The sequence below is a fragment of the Alligator mississippiensis genome, chromosome 2, assembly GCF_030867095.1.
Source record: "Alligator mississippiensis isolate rAllMis1 chromosome 2, rAllMis1, whole genome shotgun sequence".
Taxonomy (NCBI): Eukaryota; Metazoa; Chordata; order Crocodylia; family Alligatoridae; genus Alligator; species Alligator mississippiensis.
In genome coordinates, this window is record NC_081825.1 from 50,377,715 (window position 1) to 50,396,433 (window position 18,719).

At 44.7% G+C, this 18,719-nt stretch overlaps 1 protein-coding gene across 4 annotated transcripts in view; it reads left to right on the plus strand.

Annotated features, from left to right (window-relative positions):
- The window catches only part of KLHL5 (kelch like family member 5), a 137,731-nt gene that overhangs the window by 46,223 nt on the left and 72,789 nt on the right, over positions 1–18,719 (plus strand). Inside the window, exon 3 of one of the 4 annotated variants that reach the window (XM_019480623.2) lies at positions 6,511–6,625. The exons of the other annotated variants lie outside the window; for them this stretch is intronic. The gene's annotated coding sequence lies outside the window, so the exon portion shown is untranslated. The remainder of the gene's footprint in view (positions 1–6,510; positions 6,626–18,719) is intronic. 4 annotated transcript variants of the gene reach the window in all.

Below are 18,719 nucleotides of genomic sequence, written 5' to 3' on the forward strand. Positions count from 1 at the left end.
GACTAAACAAAATGGGTCTTTTATGTCTGAAAATATGATAATTGTCTTTTTCTCTCTTCAACCCTATTATTGCTGCTAAAGAATAAATAATGTATAATAATAATAAGATTATTTTCTTTTAGCAAAAGATTCTTAGTGATTGGTGGAAAGTGAGTAATACATACATTCCCTTCTTTCTTGCTTGCTTTATTTCCGCTACCTCCTTTATTACTTAACTATACTACAATGAAGGTGCTTTGCTCTGTTCTTTATTGTTGTGGCGAGTATTATAGTAACTACTGTAGTATGCATATTTATTTCAAATTCATTTCATAGTGTTTGCTTTTTAGCTTTTGAATTAATTTTGCAATGACTTGACATTATGAAAGAGTGTAACTATTTAAAGGTCCTGTGTTAATAAAGCGGATAGTGCAGGTATAGTGCATTTCATTCCCTTTGAAGAATGAAAACCTTCATATACAAGAATCTTCTGGGTGCAGGGGGAAACAGATGAGCATAAACACTGCACTCTTCATATCCTTTAAGGATGGAAAAATAAATACCCAGGAAAAAATATTAGTCAACCTAATGTGTTTTCTTTGGTTATTGAATTGTAATCATGTTCCAAAATTGCAGGGGAATGAACAGTGTATTCTGAGAGTTTAGAAGAATCTGCTTTACCTTGGTATGATATATATATCTAGCTATCCATAATATACATATGTAGGGTCTTCTGTTTGAGGTGATTTTCAGTATGTTTTTTTAAAGCAGTTTAATATAAGTAGTTCCTAGAGATGTCATGAATACATCATCATTTAGTCTGCAGAGCTAGTACCTTTTAATATTTTTAGAAATATCTTAATTTGGATTGTAATTTTTCAATGTAGAGTAGTGTATAAAACAATTACTCAAGGTGGCAAGCAATTGATATTAAAATTCCATCTGTCATTCTGAGAGGTTGATGCAATAGTTAAAATACAACAGATACATTTTTATTTGCAGAAAAGGTCAAGGATAGGGAAGGAACTGAAGTATGGCAAATAAAACTACTTAGTAATACAATGGGAAAGAAGAGTTATCCATTTCAGGTATGAAAGAAAATGTCTCTAGTCTTAATATTTTAATTTTATTTTTGGTGATTGGGTTATCTTGGGGATTTTTTGAAAGTGATGGGGGTTATATACTTCTACAAACAAGTGTAAATTTAATAAAATTAAAGTACACATCCTATTTGGCTTCTTTATCCTTTACCAGAGTAACTGCGTCCTTATTTTACTATATATTCTGACTCAAGTTACAGCTGAGAGAATCATGCCCTTAATTATTGCCTTTTTAATTTTTAATTTATTGTTTATATTGTATTGTAAACCTTGCCGTTACTTTATTTTCATTCCTTGATTACATGTGAGAAACTTATGTAAAGTATTGTAAATTATAGGTTCAATGTTTTGAAATTTCATGTATAACTAATAATAATGATTCATGTTATCATGTGATACATACGCTTACATCTTCAAGGAAAGATTTATACTTCATCATTTCTCCTGCATGCCCTTCATCAAAAGTGTTCAAGACACCACAAATGGAATCTTCTTAAACTATTGGATAACATGGCATATAAATCATGAGAATTTGACCAAGTGAACATATCTTGAAGTTTGCCTCCTGTTCATAGGATCCTATGAAACTAGGGCTTAAAGGGAGCTTACAAGGTCAGAGTCCAGCTCCCTGATCAAGGCAGGGTCATCCCTGATTTAAACCACCCCAGCAAAATGTCTATCTAACCTGTTCTTGAAAACTACCAAGGGAGAGATTTTGCCATTTCTTTTAGGTAGTCTGTTCAAATGCTTGACCACCCTCGTTATTCCTAATCGCCAGCTGCGTCTCAAATTTCCCCTACTGAAGGTTGAGGCCGTTGTTTCTAGTCCTGTGTCTGTGGTCACAGAGAAAAGCCCATTTTCATCTACCCTGTAATCATCCTTCAGGCATCCGCCTAAGGAAATGGGTGTTTGAAGACCATGACATCGGATCCAAAACCAAGCTCAGGGTTTATCAAGCAGTCATGATCCCCACCTTACTGCATGGAGCTGAGGTGTGGACACTGTACAGGAGACACTTCAAGTTGCTAGAGAAGTACCATCAATGTTGCCTGCAGAAGATCCTTTCAGTTCATTGGGTAGAGAGATGCACCTCTCACAAGCAAATACCATGAGCACCGAGGCGACGAGCATCTGACATCAACTTCACTGGGCCAGCCACATCATCCAGATGTCCTACTCCAGACTCCCAAAGCAAGTTTTATTCTCCCAGCTCAGTCGACATACGAGGCATACACTTAAAAGGAGGGCAGAGGAAGTGCTTCAAAAACATCCTCAAGGCCAAGAAAAATGCAACATCAGTATCAATTTGTGGGAGACCGTTGTCCAGGACTGCCCCAAATGAAGGAAGAGTTTGGTGCAAGGATCTCAATATTTTGAAACCTTACAATGACAACAGGAGATGGTAAAATGGAAGCGGCAGAAACAGCGTGTCACAGACCAAACCAAGAACCCAGAGCCCCTCACCCTGCATGGAAATATATGCCCAAACTGCAACAATCCTGGATGGACCTTCTCAGCCATCTTTGGACCCACAGATAAGATGATCATGGAAGACAATCCTTCTTGACTGGAAAGGATTGCTGATGATTAATCATCCTTCAGATATTTGAAGATGTATGTATGTTTGCATACTTCTTGGAATGTGACACCAAAACTTGAATGCAGCGCTCCAGGTAAGGCTGCAGTATTGCCAGTTAGAGCAAAAGAATCATTTCCCTTGATTTGCAAGTTACACTCCTGTTAATGCAACCCAGTATGCTCTTGGTTCTTTTTTGCAACCAGAAAACACTGTTGACTCTTATTCAGTGTTATGGTTTACTGTAACCCCCAGGTGTTTCTCTGCAATATTGCAGTCTAGCCAATCGTTCTCCAGTCTGTATTTGTATATTCAGTTATTCCAACCCAAGTACAGGACTTTGCACTTGCATTGCCCTTGCTGAATTTCATGTGGTTGATTTGTGTACCATTTCTCCAGTCTATCTGGTCATTCTGGATCCTAGCCCTACCCTCTGGAGTATGTGTAACTACCAAACTTGGAACTGAGTGTAAACTCAATCCCATAGTTCAAAGTATTAATGAAGATATTAAACAATATTGGGCCCAGGATGGACTCCTGGGAAGCCCCACTGTGTACCTTCTTCCAACTAGATGTTAGAGCCACTGAGGGACTACTCATTGAGTATGGTTATCCAACCAGTTATATGTGTACTATAGTCTGTACTTCCTTAGCTTGTTAATGAGAACACTGTGGGGGAGACAGTGGCAAAGGCCTGGCCGAAGTCAAGGTATATTACATCCATTGCTTTCTCCCCATCCACAGAACCTGTCACCTTATCATAAGAGAAAATAAGGTTGGTCAGGCACAACTTGCTCTTGGTGAATCCATGCTGGCTCTTCCTGATAACCTTGTTTTCTTCTCGGTGCTTCACAATACATTCATTGAGGACCTTTCCCAGTATTGAGGTCAGGCTGACTGGTCTGCAATTTTCTGTATCCTCCTTCTTCCCTTTTTTTTTTTTTTTAAGATGGCCCTAAATTTTCCCTTTTCCAGTCAAATGGAACCTCATCTGACCTCAATGGGTTCTCAAAGAGGATATCCAGTGCCTCTGAAGTTACCTTAGCCAGTTCCTTCAGTACCCTAGAGTGCATTCTATTCAGTCCTACTGACTCGAAAGCATCTAATTCTCTAAGTAATCTCTTAACCTGTTCTTGTGTTACTCCAGGCTGTTTGTCTCCTTCTGGGCTGTTCTCTCCTGCTGCAACTGCATTCATCTGGTAGCTGGCTCTCTTTTTGAAAAGTGAAGTAAAAAAGACATTTAAATACTTCAGCCTTCTCTGCATCATCTGCAACTAAATTACCTTCTGTAGTCTATAAGGAACCCAAGGTTCCTCTGTCTTCCTCCTCTCTTGGCATACTTGTAGTATCCCTTTTTATTGCCTTTTATATCCCTTGCCAGGTGCATCACATTGTGCCTTGGCTTTCCTAACTTTCTCCTTGCATGCCCTTGTGTTTGGCATCCTTTTATCTGTGAGAGACAGTGGGTGTTGCAGCCTATGATGTAGATGGTTTGTAGTGTCCCATGAGTGAATTGTCCCATCCGAGATTTACTTGATCTGTGGCAGTGGTTGCAAGTGTTTGCATCATGGTTGGGTGGTTCAGGAGCTGCTTGCTTCCTATGGACTCGTTTCTCTTTAAGCTGTTGGAGCCAATTCCTGTAGACTTTGATGCCCTGGTGGAGACAATGACGCCACTTGTTCTGAGCACTAGCCAAGATTTCCATTGGTCAGGATCAATTCCAAATGCCTTCATATCTCGCTTGCATATGTCTTTGTAGCAAAGCTTGGGAAATCCTGTTGATCTTGTTCCCTTCAATAGTTCCCTGTATAGCATGCCCTTGGGTATATGTCCATCTTCCAATCTGCTCAGATGGTTTAGCCAGCACAATCTATGTTTACCCACCATACATGAGTACTGAGTACACAAGCTTTGTGCATTAACATTTTGGTCTTGATGGTAAGCTTTGAGTTGTTCCATGCTCTTTTAGTTTGTCTTCTGAAAGTAATGGGAGCCTCTCCGATGTGAACATTAAGTTCATCATCCAGTGAGAGGTTGGTGGTCACTGTAAAACGGGCTGGCAAAATACGGTCCACAGGCCAGATCTGGCCCACCAGGCACTTTCATCTGGCCTGCAAGCATCTGCCAACTAATTGTACCCTGCCCAGCCCTTCCGCCCAGGAGGGTGGGAGCAAGGCATCCATGTACACACATCCCTGCCAACATACCATATTGTGCCTCGCTCCCACCCTTGTGGGCAGAACGGCCCTGCCCGGCTAGCATGCAGCTTCTGGACAGAGCTACTGCTATAGCTGCCAAAGGACCTGCGCAGCTTCCCTGGCATCCTACTTGCTCCGGGCAGCAGGTAGAGAAGTGGTGGGGGCTGAGGGGAGCTGCAGCTGAGTAGGAGTGTGGGGCTGGTGGCAGTGCAGAGCCTGCACCCGGGGGTGGGGAGGGGGAGTGCAGAGCTTGGATGGGCATGGTGTAAGTGTGAGGGATTGTGGGGGCATGTGGGGACGCCTCACACTGTCCCCCCATGGCATGCACAGCCCCCATTGGCAGCAAAAGGCGCACCAGCAGGCAGTAGGTGCTCGTGTTGGTGCAGGTACTGCCGCCCAACTGCACGCAGCTCTGGTCAGTGCTGCACATGGGGCAAGGAGTGCAGCCCTGCCAGGCTGCCTCGATCATACGGCACTCCCTGTGTGCATATGCAACTCTTACACTGACATGCCACGGGAGGGAAGCACCATGCGCGTAAGCCCACTGCCTTCCCTGCCCCCTGCCATAGCTCCCGAGACTCTTGGGGGGGAAGCAGGGGAAGGGGCTCCCCTCCACTTCCAGCAGAATATAGGAACCTGTGGCAGGGGGCAGGAAAGGCAGTGGGCTCCAGCGCATGGGGCGTCTCTCCCATGGTATGCATGTGCAAGAGCTGCACATACAGGCAGGGAGTTCTGTGCGATAGAGACAGCCCAGCCAGGCTACATTTCTCACCCCCGTGTACAGCACTGGCCAGAGCCATGCACTGCTGAGTGGCAGCACCTGCACTGGGCATAATTACTCACTGCCTGCTGGTGCTCCTGGTGCTGCCAACGGGGCCTGTGTGTGCTATGGGGGGAGGGTGTGGGGTGTCCCCACATTCTCTGCCATGATCCCTCACACCCCACAAATGTCACACACCCACACCCTGCCCTCACAGCCCCTCCACATATACACTCTTCAACATACCCTATTCCCCCACCCCGACCATAAACACCCCACACAATATATATGACCAAGACTTTATTTTTGAGTTATTGTGCGATCTTCTCTATATATACTATGTAAATACAAATCATGACAATAATATAGTAGGTGTTTGACATTTAGTGTGTGATTTGTTTTTGTTTTTTTCTGGTTCCAAGATGGCAACCCTCCCCTCCCAAAAGGAGTATTTCTGGGGGGCAAGGGGAGGGACTTCCAGTGGCAAAGGTCAGGGGTTGGGAGTTGGGACATCAGGTCCCAAAATGGTGACCAGGGGGGTGAGGTAACTGTCAAGTGGTGGGGCTACCCATGCAGCCCTCGACAGCTCACCAAAACACGTTAAGCTGCCCTCCAGCTGAAATAATTGCTTGCCCCTGCTGTAGAACTTAGGTAGCTGAGCTTTTGGACTGCTTCTAGCTGGTTCTCAATAAGAGTGATTGATGGACCTTGTCGAACTCCCTGTCCTAGTACAACTGTTTTCTTTATGCTGATGGTGAGAGCAAATGCCTGGCAAGCTCTTGAGAGCAGATCCATGAGTTCTTGTAGTAGGTCTTTGTCCTGGTTCTAAGGACAGCATCATAGATGAATAGAAGGTCCCTGATAAGCACCTTTCTAACCGTTAGTCTTTGCTTTGAGTTGTGACAGGTTGAAGAGTTTCCTATCCAGTCTTGTCTGAAGGTACACTCCACCTTCCATGTCTTTAAACGCGCAGTGCCGGAGTACTGAGAAGAAGATTCCAAAGAGCGTAGGGGTAAGAACGCATCCTTGCTTTACTCTGCTTTTAACCTCAAAGCTGTCAGAAGACCCATCAAACTGAACAGTTGCTTTCATGTTGTCGTGGAATTAACATATAAGACTTAACAGGATTGGTGGGCATCCTATCATTTCTAGGACTGCAAATACGCCTGCTCTGCTGATGGTGTCAGTCAAATGCTTTGGTTAGATCCACAAAGGCGATGTACATTGGTCCATTTTGCTCTCTGCACTTTTCTTCAAGTTGCTGCAGGGAAAATATCATGTGTGTGGTTGATCTTCCAGCCCTGAATCCACACTGAGATTCAGCGTACACGTGACTTGCCAGCTGTTGTAGGCACACCAAGATGACCCTTGCTTTTCCTGCTATACTTAGTAGCAAGATATGTGTGTAGTTCTTGCAGTCTCCCTTATCTCCTCTATTTTTATACAGAGTAATGAAGTTTGTTTCACACACATCTTGTGGTACCTCACCCTCTTCCCAGCATTTAAGTAGTAGCTGATGAAGATATGGTAGTAGGCTTTCTTTCCCACACTTGAGAATTTCTGCTGGGATGCCATCTTTTTCAGGAGCCTTGCCATTTGATAATGAATCAGTGGCCTTGCTTAGCTTTTCTACAGTGGGCTCCATATCTAACTCTGGCCTGACCTGTAGAGTTGGTATTTGGTCCCATTATTTGCTGATGATGTTTCTTTCTTGTGAGTGTAGATCTGAGTAGTGTTCAACCCAATGAGACATTTGCTTGTTTCTGTCTGTAATGGCTTCACCAATATGCTCTTGTGATATTGTTGTATTCTTGCCTAGTGCTATGGTGGAATTTTGACTTCTTATAGGATTCCTTTTTTGAGTTTCAACTCATTGAAGAGATTGCTGTGTAGGAAGGCTGGGCTTCTGTTGCACTTCCCATTCTTCTGTTTCATTGGCATATCTTACTCCTGTGCTCTTAAAAGGGCCTCCTTAATGTACAGTCAGCTTTCCTGTACCCGTTTTCCCCTCTCAGACTTGCCTCCCAGAGTATCCTGTTTACCAGTTCTCTAAGCCTACTAAAATCTGTTTTTCTGAAGTCCAGTGTCCTTACTCTGCTGCTCTCCTCCCTTCCTCCACTTAGGATCTTGGACTCTGTCATTTCATGTTCACTGTCACGCAAGTTAACTTCCACCTTCACATTCTCAACCAATTCCTCCTTGTCTGTGAGCAGTAAGTCAAGACCTTCCCCTCTGTAGTTGGCCTCTCTACTATATGTATCAAAAACGTTATCCCCAGTATACTCAAGAATTTGCTGGTCTGCTTGTGCACTGCTGTGTTTACCTCCCAGCAGATGGCCTAATAACTAAAGCTCCCCATAAGAATCAGCCAGGTCATGAGGCGCTACAGGGATTTGGGAGCGGGGCTAAAGGGTCTGGGGGCACAGGTGGTGTTCTTGTCGATCCTCCCAGTCTCAGGCTATGGGCTGAGGAGGGAGAGGAGGATCCACGTGGTCAACCAAAGACTGCAGCGCTGGTGTCGTCGGGAAGGCTTTGGCTTTCATGACCACAGCCCGCTCTTTGGTGAGAGAGGCAGCGAGCTGCTGGGAAGAGATGGCCTCCACCTATCTCTCCTAGGGAGGAGGCTCTTCTCAGCCAGACTGGCTGACCTGATCCACTGGGCTTTAAACTAAGCCTGCTGGGGGACGGGGGGACTACCGCCACTGCTGGCCCGCTGAGCAATTCTTGCAAAGCCAGCAGTTCAAGGCACTTAAGGGAGCCCACCCCTGCCCCAGCCCTGGTAAAATCTGTGGGCAAGGAAGGAGCCCCCCAAGGGGCACTTGCCTGCCTGTACACAAATGCCAGGAGCTTGGGGAATAAGCAGGAGGAGCTCATCCTCCTGCTCAATGCAAACAATTATGATGTCATAGGGATAACGGAGACCTGATGGGACTCCACCCATGACTGTACTATGGGTATAGATGGCTATACCCTGTACAGGAGGGATCGGATAGATAAAAGGGGCGGGGGTGTAGCTCTCTGTGTTAAGGAAAGCTACACGTCCCTGCAAGCCGATATTGGCGACCAGGGTGGACGACTGGAGACCCTCTGGGTTAAAGTCCGTGGGGAGCACGGCACAGGGGACACAATGGTGGGAGTCTACAACAGACCTCCCACCCAAAGTCCTGAGCTTGACCAGGAGTTTGCCTGGGAACTGGCTGAGGTGGCATGCTCCAGGACCATGGTTGTCATGGGTGACTTCCATTACCCGGACATCTCATGGGAGGATCGCTCAGCAAAATCTGAGTGGTCACAAAGCTTCCTCTCGTGCGTGGATGACCTCTACCTGACTCAAGAAGTCTATGGGCCAACGAGAGGCAAAGTGCTGCTTGACCTGGTACTGGCTACTGGGGATGACCTCATCAGCGACCTAGTGATCAGTGGGAAGCTGGGTGACAGCCACCACGAGCTGATCACCTTCACCATCCGCTGAAAAGCTGGCAAGTCAGTCAGCAACATGGAAGTCCTTGACTTCAGGAAAGCTGACTCTGACAAGCTCAGGAGGCTTGTCAGTAAGGCCCTAAGGGACCATGACCACAGGGAGGGGGGAGTTCAAGAAGAGTGGTTGCTCCTCAAGGGAACGATCCTCAATGCACAAACTAAGTCTATTCCATCTCGGAGGAAAGGCAGCAAGAGGGCACAGCAGCCCCCCTGGCTCTCCAGGGACCTAGCAGACCTCCTGAGGCTAAAAAGAAAGGCCTACAAAGGATGGAGGATGGGAGTCACCTCCAAGGAGGATTATTCTGCACTGGTCCTGTAGGGAGCATACCAGGAAAGCCAGGGCTGCAACTGAACTCCAACTAGCTCTGAGCATCAAGGACAATAAAAAGTCCTTTTTCAGGTATGTGGGGAGCCGGAGGAAAAGCAGGGGCAACACTGGACCCCTGCTGAACCAGATGGGGCAACTGACGCCCAGGAAAAAGCCAACGTATTAAATAGGTACTTTGCGTCAGTCTTTCGTCAGTCCCATGGGACGCCCATGCCTGCTACGGGACAGGGAAGTCCGGGTGAGGGTGATCCCCTGCCCTCCATTAATACTGACTTGGTGAAGGAACATCTTGAGAAGCTGGATACCTTCAAGTCAGCCGGCCCTGACAATCTTCACCCCAGGGTACTCAAGGAGCTGGCGAGCATCATAGCCCAGCCTCTAGCGCGGATCTTTGAAAACTCTTGGCGCTCTGGTGTAGTGCCCGAAGACTGGAAGAAGGCCAATGTGGTGCCTATCTTCAAGAAAGGGAGGAAAGTGGATCCGGCTAACTATAAGCCCATTAGCCTGACTTCTATCCTGGGGAAGATCTTAGAGAAGTTTATTAAAGAGGCCATCCTTAATGGACTGGCCGACGCCAACATCTTAAGGGATAGCCAGCACGGGTTTGTTGCGGGTAGGTCTTGCTTGACCAATCTCATTTCCTTCTACGACCAGGTGACCTGTCACCTGGACAAGGGAGAAGAGATTGATGTCATATATCTTGACTTCAAAAAAGCCTTCTATCTGGTTTCCCATGATCGCCTTTTGGAGAAACTGGCCAATTGTCACCTTGGGTCCTCCACGATCCACTGGCTGGAAAATTGGCTCCAGGGTCGGACCCAGAGGGTAGTAATTGATGAAAGTCACTCATCATGGTGTCCTGTGACCAGTGGGGTCCCCCAAGGCTCTGTCCTTTGACCCTTACTGTTCAACATCTTCATTAATGATGTTGACACTGAAGTCAGAAGCGGACTGGCCAAGTTCACCAATGACACCAAACTTTGGGGCAAAGCATCCACACTAGAAGACAGGCGGGTGATCCAGGCTGACCTGGACAGGCTCAGCAAGTGGGCGGACGAGAATCTGATGGTGTTCAACGCCGATAAATGCAAGGTTCTTCACCTTGGGAAGAGAAACCCACAGCATCCTTATAGGCTTGGCAGTGCTATGTTGGCTAGCACTACAGAAGAAAGAGACTTGGGGGTCATCATCGACCACAAGATGAACATGAGACTGCAGTGCGATGCTGCGGCTAGTAAAGCGACCAAAACGCTGGCTTGCATCCATAGATGCTTCTCAAGTAAATCCCAGGACGTCATTCTCCCATTGTACTCGGCCTTGGTGAGGCTGCAGCTGGAGTACTGCGTCCAGTTTTGGGCTCCACAATTCAAAAAGGATGTGGAGAAGCTTGAGAGAGTGCAGAGAAGAGCCACGCACATGATCAGAGGTCAGGGAAGCAGACCCTACGATGACAGGCTGAGAGCCCTGGGGCTCTTTAGCCTGGAAAAGCGCAGGCTCAGGGGTGACCTGATAGCCACCTATAAGTTTATCAGGGGTGACCGCCAGTATCTGGGGGAACGTTTGTTCACCAGAGCGCCCCAAGGGATGACGACTAGGTTGAATGGTCATAAACTACTACAAGACCGTTTCAGGCTGGACATAAGGAAGAATTTCTTTACTGTCCAAGCCCCCAAGGTCTGGAACAGCCTGCCACCGGAGGTGGTTCAAGTGTCTACATTGAACACCTTCAAGAGCAAACTGGACGCTTATCTTGCTGGGATCCTATGACCCCAGCTAACTTCCTGCCCTTTGGGCAGGGGGCTGGACTCGATGATCTTCCGAGGTCCCTTCCAGCCCTAATGTCTATGAAATCTATGAAATCAAGTCCTGCAGTTTGGAAGATTCCATTAGTTGTTATGTAGTAACAAATGTAAAAACTACAATATTCATACAACCAGTCTTCTTTTGCCCTGCCTTAGTACAGCCCACTGCTATGCTGTGAGCTGGAAGCAAAGTAGCCACATTCACACAGTGCTCTGACAGGCAAGCTATTGGTACTTCAGCAGACCTAGGTAGCTTAGTGGCCTTCACATTGCAATGCATTCAGGCAAGTTAACTTTGCTGAGAGAGAAACATGCTTGCCTGGGCTCAGTGTCATGTAAACATGGCTGTATAGCTCTGGCTCAGGATATTAGCATGTTGGCTGTAAGGAACAACTTCTTTATGGTAAGGGTGACCAGAATCTGGAATAGACTTCCAAGGAGATAGTGCAGTCCTCAACCTTGGAAGTCTTCAAGAGAAGACTGGACAGATACCTCTATGAGATCATTTGATCCCAGCAGTATCCCTGTCCAGAACAGCAGGGTTGGACTTGATGATCTTTTGAGGTCCCTTCCAGCCCTTCATTTCTATGATTCTATGAAGTAGTAGGTTGTTGCCTCTGAAAGCTGCCTCTGAAAGCATTTCTGAGCAAGTTAGTCAATAACAGGGGGGTGGGCAGTTATTTGGCCTGCAGGGCCACTTAAGGAGTTTTGGTGAGTGGTTGGGGAGAGGGAAGGGGGGCAGTGCTAACCCAGCAGTGGATGATTGGTCCTACCCAGGAGGTACTGACCGGAGCAGGTGGATGGACAGGGTTTCCATGGAGACTGGCCTGGGACCGCTGCATGCAGGGCACACTCAGCCAGGTGGATGGGGAGTTGTCCGGGAGCAGAATGGGCAGGCAGTACTGGGACCAGGATTGCAGGGTGGTGACAGTGCAGGGCCGGGGCACAGCAATCTGCTTCTTGCACATCCCTGCAGTGGGCTTCAGTTCCATGGGCTGGGACATGCCACATGTCCCAATAATGGCTCAGTCCCAGACCCCAGATCCCAGCCCTGACTCTTCCAACCTGTCTCACTCCTGGACTCCGCTCCTTGCCCACTCATAGCACCATCCCATCTGCCTGGTTGCAGGGGCCCTGAGGCCAGTTTCCATGGAGACACTACGCATCCACTTTGTCTGGTGCCCCTGGCAGCGGGTGTGGGGCAGATGGGACAGGGTGCCCAGGCAGCGGGACCAGGTCTGCATTTGCCACACCGGGCTGCCTCCTGCAACTGCTAGGCAGGACCAGAGGACACTGAGCCAGAAAGAATCCCTTGGTGAGCTGCATTTTGCATACCCCGATCTATAAAGTGCCACCTCGTCCTGCCTTCTGCCTGACTTCAGATTAACACAGCTAACTACCTGTTTCAGGAGACTAGACTGTTTCATCTCCAAGTTGCAAGCAGTGTAACTGCATTCCAAGGGGGCAGGTAGTGTCTTGCTTAGCAAAGTTTTGGGACCAATTTTCAAATTTGGAACAAAAGTTCCATTACAAGAAGTCCTTTGGGCATGACAGGACATAACCACAATATTTAAGATGGGTGGTCACTTTAAATTAAATTAGTAGAATCTTTCCCAAAAAGATTCTACTAATCACATCTTCCCTTTGCCCTAAAATGAGGGAGAGCAGGTGCTAAAAAAGATCCATAGCATGGGAAGGTCCCTTGTGTGCTGACTTTTTGCTTCTATAGTCCACTATAGCACACTGTCATGGTGCAGGCCATATGAAAGGATAGTATGGTTCAGGTAGCACTGCTTTATATTCCATGTCATCTTCTACCACGCCTAATGAGAATATTTAGCAGAACCAGCCTTAAATCAGTGTTCTGGTGTTCTGGAAGTCTTAAATCATGACATGCTTGTAGCTGGAGTACTGTGTCCAGTTCTGGGCACCCCACTTCAAGAGGGATGTGGACAACATTAAGAGGTTCCAGAGGAGGGTAACCCGCATGATCCGGGGACAGCAGGGCAGACCCTACAGTGAGAGGCTACAGGACCTGAACCTGTTCAGCCTTCACAAGAGAAGGCTGAGGGGGGACCTGGTGACCGTCTATAAACTCACTAAGGGGGGACCAGAAGGGTTTGGGGGAGACCTTTTTTCCCCTAGCGCCCAGCAGGATAACAAGGAATAACGGCCACAAGTTGTTGGAGAGTAGGTTTAGATTAGACATCTGTAAGAACTGCTTCACAGTTAGGGTGGCTAGGATCTGGAACCAACTTCCAAGGGAAGTGGTGCTGGCTCCTAGCCTGGGGGTCTTTAAGAAGCGGCTTGATGCCTACCTGACTAGAGTCAATTGAGTCCAGTTTTCCTCCTGCCCAGGCAGGAGGTCGGACTTGAAGATCTACAAGGTCCCTTCCAACCCTACTTCTGTGATTCTATGCTGATATCAATGGAACTTAGAAATGAGATTCCTTTCACTGTTAATCCTCTTATACTATCAACACTACTGTTTTTTATTAGCTTTTTTTTTTAATCTCTTGGAGTGTACCTGGTATACTAAGCATGTCAGCTGGTTCATTTCTCCCAGGAATATCTAAAGGGTTGTTAAGGGATACCTGTACATGAATGCAGAGGCTGCACCAACGCACTGTAATTACAATGAGTCAGGACAGACTCAATAAATTGAGTCTGCTAGAGCATGGTGATTACCATGCTCCAGCCAGCCTTCATGTCTTGTGTATTAGTGGCCCCATGCTTTAGAGTGCCAGTTGGGACTCTTTTTATCTAAATCTCATTGAACGAGCCTTAGATAAAGTGCCCCTGCCACCATTTTGAAGCGCAGAGATCCTGATGCAGAAGACAATTCGGGCTCTTTAATTTGAGCAGCTCTTGGAGGGCTGCTCAGGGTTGCTCCCAGGGTGCCTGCTCCCCTGTCTCAAGGCATATTGTATCTCAGCCAGACAGGGAACAGCTGGCTGGGACTCAGGGTGCCTCAGCATATGGGACTCCACAGTGCAAAGATGGGAGCAGCCAGCCCCCCTGTCTCCACATACCACTCCCTGGCTGTCTAGGGTACAGGGTGCCTCAGCCTGGGAGCTGCCTGTCAGCTAGCCCTGTACTGAGGCACCCTGTGCCCCAGCCAGCTCCCCCCTGTCTGTAGCACATGAAGCAGCCGAACAATGTGTCCTGCTGCAAACAGCATGAGCAGGGGCGTGCACTGCAGCACAAAGTAACCACACAAATTTGTGTTGCTGCAAATGCACGGCCCTGCTCATGTGGATGCGGCCAGAGGGAGTTACTAAGAAGTTACCGTGTTTGTAATTGCACATTCCAGCTAACTTTGTGGTAACCCATGTAGGCAAGTCCCTAATAGGTTGTATCATGTTTTTTTCTGCCACTGTTGTCTTTGTAGACTGTTAAATTCCTTGAAATAGAAAATATGCTGTACATGTTTATATCGTTCCTTGTGCAAACTAGCCATTATTTCAGATTGGGGTTGTTTGTAATCTTCTTATTTGTGGGTTTGTGGTAGGATGAACCTAAGATTCTTAAAACTAATGGTGGAAGTTATAGAAAGTATTTGTATCATGTGTGTGCCTATGTCCAGGAACTAAGCCAATATCAAAACAAACATTTAATCTGATTTTATTAAAAGTTTTTTTCCTTGTAACACTGAAGTTGTTAGTGACTCAGAACTTTATTTTACATGTATACTAAGACATTTGCAGGTAGTAACATAGTCTACAGAAGCATTGCAAGTGGCAAACAAAAAATAATGCCTGATTGTGTTTTTCTGACTGACTGAATTTTTTTTAGTATAGTTCTACCACGAATACCTTCTTACTCACCATGTTTATTTGTGTACATTAATCTTACTAGAATGAATAATACAAGGGCATTTATTTATTTATTTTCTCTGTTCTAGGAAAGGAAAAGTGAGGAAAGGAGGAAATAAAGTTCAGTTTTTCATAACTGTAGCCAGTATCTTGTATTTGTGAGAACTAAATGGTAGTGCTATATCGGGTCTTTTCAGAACTGAGGTTTTGTTTTTTTCTACTTCATTTCTATCACCATTTTTGGCCAAGTTCACCTCAAAAGTTTCCTCCATACTTTTTCCTCACTATTACCACCCCCTGCCTAAGTATTTAGTCTCAAGCTATTTTTCCTTTTCTGCATGATGTCTGCAATTCATATTTTTCTTGTCATCCCATTTTGAAAAAGTTGCCTGCGACTTAGTCATTTCTATATTTGGTAGCTATAAAATAATGCCTTCAGCTTTCCTGTTTTTATCTCCTCCAAAACCATAACACTAAAGTAATCCCATTTTTTTCTGCATACCACATTCTCTTATGAATCTCTTCCTTGGCTATGTATTTCTTACATTTGGAAGTATAGTTGCAATATGTGTAGGTCTACCTGAACTAGATTTAATTTAGCTAGCTCAGGTAACAATCACAGTGAAGACTTATTGGTCCAGGCTTCAGCATAGGCGTTAGAAGCCCACCAGGGATGCTGTGATGCTACAAGGATATAGGTTTTCGCCGTGTTGGTCTTAAAAACAGAGGTGGACAGAACTCTTGGGGTAGAAGCGATATCTTAAAGATATCATTTCTACCCCAAGAGTTTTGTCTAGCTCATGTTACTGCATCTTTGCTGCAGTGGCTATCTGGGCTAGTTAAGATTTAAGCAAGCTCAAGAATACATTCATGTAGGTGTGTAGACACATCCCTAACTGCTAAAACAAGAGATTATTAGCCAGGTTTAAAGAAAGCATAACTCACACAGATTTTGTCACAATGCCTGTTGTTAGGAAAACTGCTCTATGTCGATGCAAGTTCTGTTTAAAATCTTGAGAGGACCACATCTAGGTTACATCTACACTGCAACTGAAAATATGATTGCATCCTGCATAAATCCATATCTGTGCTAGTTTTAAGTTTGCCAACATGGATAACTATAGCACAGCATAGACACTGACATGAACTTCAATAACTGTATATTTATCCAAGATTCCTAATGGGCTTTGTATAGGCTGCCCTGAAGTCAGTGCCATTGTACCTTCACTTTTGTTGTTATCCATGCAAGCTAAATTAAAGTTATCACACCTTTGTCTATGGTGTAATGGTACTTGTGTATGTGCATCATGCTGCATACTTTTCTTAAGTGTAGACAAGATCTCAAGTTCAAGGATTTCTATTCTTTTTTTCTCTAAAACACCTTCTTCTATCCGCACTTCCTAATAGTTACCCCTTTCTACTATAATTGTTAAGTCTCTTAACTGTTCTGCTTCTCTTAGTTCATTTTAACACTCCTGTTGCCTTTTCCCACATTCTGACTACTTTCTTTCTTGCATGCTACCTCTTTTCCCTAGAATAGTTTACTACTTCTTGCTTGCCATGTACCTTCTCTTTTGTTAATTAAAAAAAAACCAGAAAAAGCTAGGATATCTTAGAGTTCTGACAATAAGGTGAATTCCTGATTTCCGTTTCCAGTAAAACATGAGCTAGCAAAGAGACAGCAGTACAACTCACTGAATTGTAAAAAGTTATTTCCAAAGACTATATGAAACCACGTAAAGGTGATATTTAAGTTGCAAAATTAAAATCAACTCACAAATGCAAAGGGCAGGTCCGAACATATAAATTAACTTGCTTTAATATTTTATGCTCTCTGTAACCTGAAAATTATATTAAGTTACTCACTCTTAAGATAAATATAACAACTAGGTCTCTCTGTCTCTCTCTCTCTCTCTCTCCATAAACTAAAGTTGCTGCTAGACTTTTAAACAGAATGTAAGAAATGCTATATCAAATCAGATTGGTCATGCAGCATGTCAGGTCTAATATATTGTCTCAGAGGGTGACCATTTGATTTATTGACTCTTGCATAAAGTGGTATATGGTATATTCACTGCTATTTTTTAAAACTCCCATATTTGGTAAATCTGGATATTTGGTAATACAGGTAAATGCCATGTCTAGTTGTGAAACCTAATTAAATTCTTGACTTTAGTATCTTGAAGCTAATCATTCAAGATATAAAATATTTTTGTCAGTTTTTGGTGCCTTTTCAATTTAATTGGCTGTCTTCTTGCTCTTGCTTTTGTAAGAGTTTAAATAAGTGCATCCAGTTTATATTTTCTAATAAGATGCATAATTTTCTCCCCCTTTATTATTTGTTTCTCCTAAATAGTTAAATTTTTCACCTTACCTCTCTTCAATTGGCATTTTTTTCCTAATAATTTTTGTCAATTGTCTCAGAACCTCCTCAATTTCTGCTATAACCTTCCTGAGCTAGGGTGACCAGACCTAAGAATGACATTCTAGGTAGAGGTGTTCATTTATTTATCTAATGGCATTTTTTTCAATATTTTCTATTCTTTTTCTTTAAGTAGCTTTACATATATATGTTTACTTTTAGACTGTCTACAGATTGTGCCATTCACTCAGTTTTGCATTTCTTATTTTTAATTGTTAATTAATAAAAGCCCTCCCAGTGCATACCCAGTGTTATAAAATAAAATAATTTCCTTTAACATGATTAAAGAAGAAAAATGTGAAAATATAGTGGGGAGACAGGGGGGAAAAAGGGAAAGGAAGGAGAAAATCTGGAAATAGTTGATCTCTACCTCTTTACAAGATCCAGTAGCTTTATCAATGGGTCTTTTTCTTCAACTTGGATCTAGTCTCTGTTAAGATACTCATGCTTCACTTATGATATATAATAACATCCACATAAGACACAGTACTGTAGCTCTCATTTTTGTACTATTGCAGTGTATCTGCAATTGCAGTTTGTATTTCTGTAGTTCTTTAATTAAATCTCTGTGATGTAATTGAGACATTTTTTAACTGCTGGAGTTTTTACTTTTGCCAGTAGTTGATATGTTCTTTGAACCATGCAGCGTGCCCATTTAATTGTTTCCTTAACTGACTATATATTTGAGCAATATATTTTTCTGCTCTATGGATATTTTGCACAAAAAAAAATACTAGCACTTGTGCTATTGAAGATCCCTTGTCTGGTCAAGGTTTTGCAGCACCTGGTGTCTTGTATTGGCTATGACCAGTCAAAATCCTAGTAGAGACCAGGCATAGTCATACTTGTATAAGTGAGATCAGGACTTACAGCCCGGCCAGTGGTTGACATTATCAAGTTTATCGTGTAGTAAAACAAAAGCGTCTTGCCTCCACTGGGTTTTTAGAACAGAGTAGCTGATTAACTGAGCTGTATGTTATTTTACTGATAGAAACAAACTTTTTGGCAGAGAAGACGAAGCCTCGATTAAACCAGTGGAACTAATGGTACTACTGATGCCATTTTTAAAGTTGTTGTGGCGGGCCAGTAGGGGGAGCTCCTGCATTGAGCCGCCCACCTCACTGCGCCCAACCACGTTCCAGGCTCCGAGTGCCCTCCCTGGGGTGCCTCACATCCGGCCAACCCCTTCCCTGGAGTACACCCGCTAGCCTGGGGTTCCCACTGCCACCATCCAAGGCTCTGGACTCAATTCTGGCTCT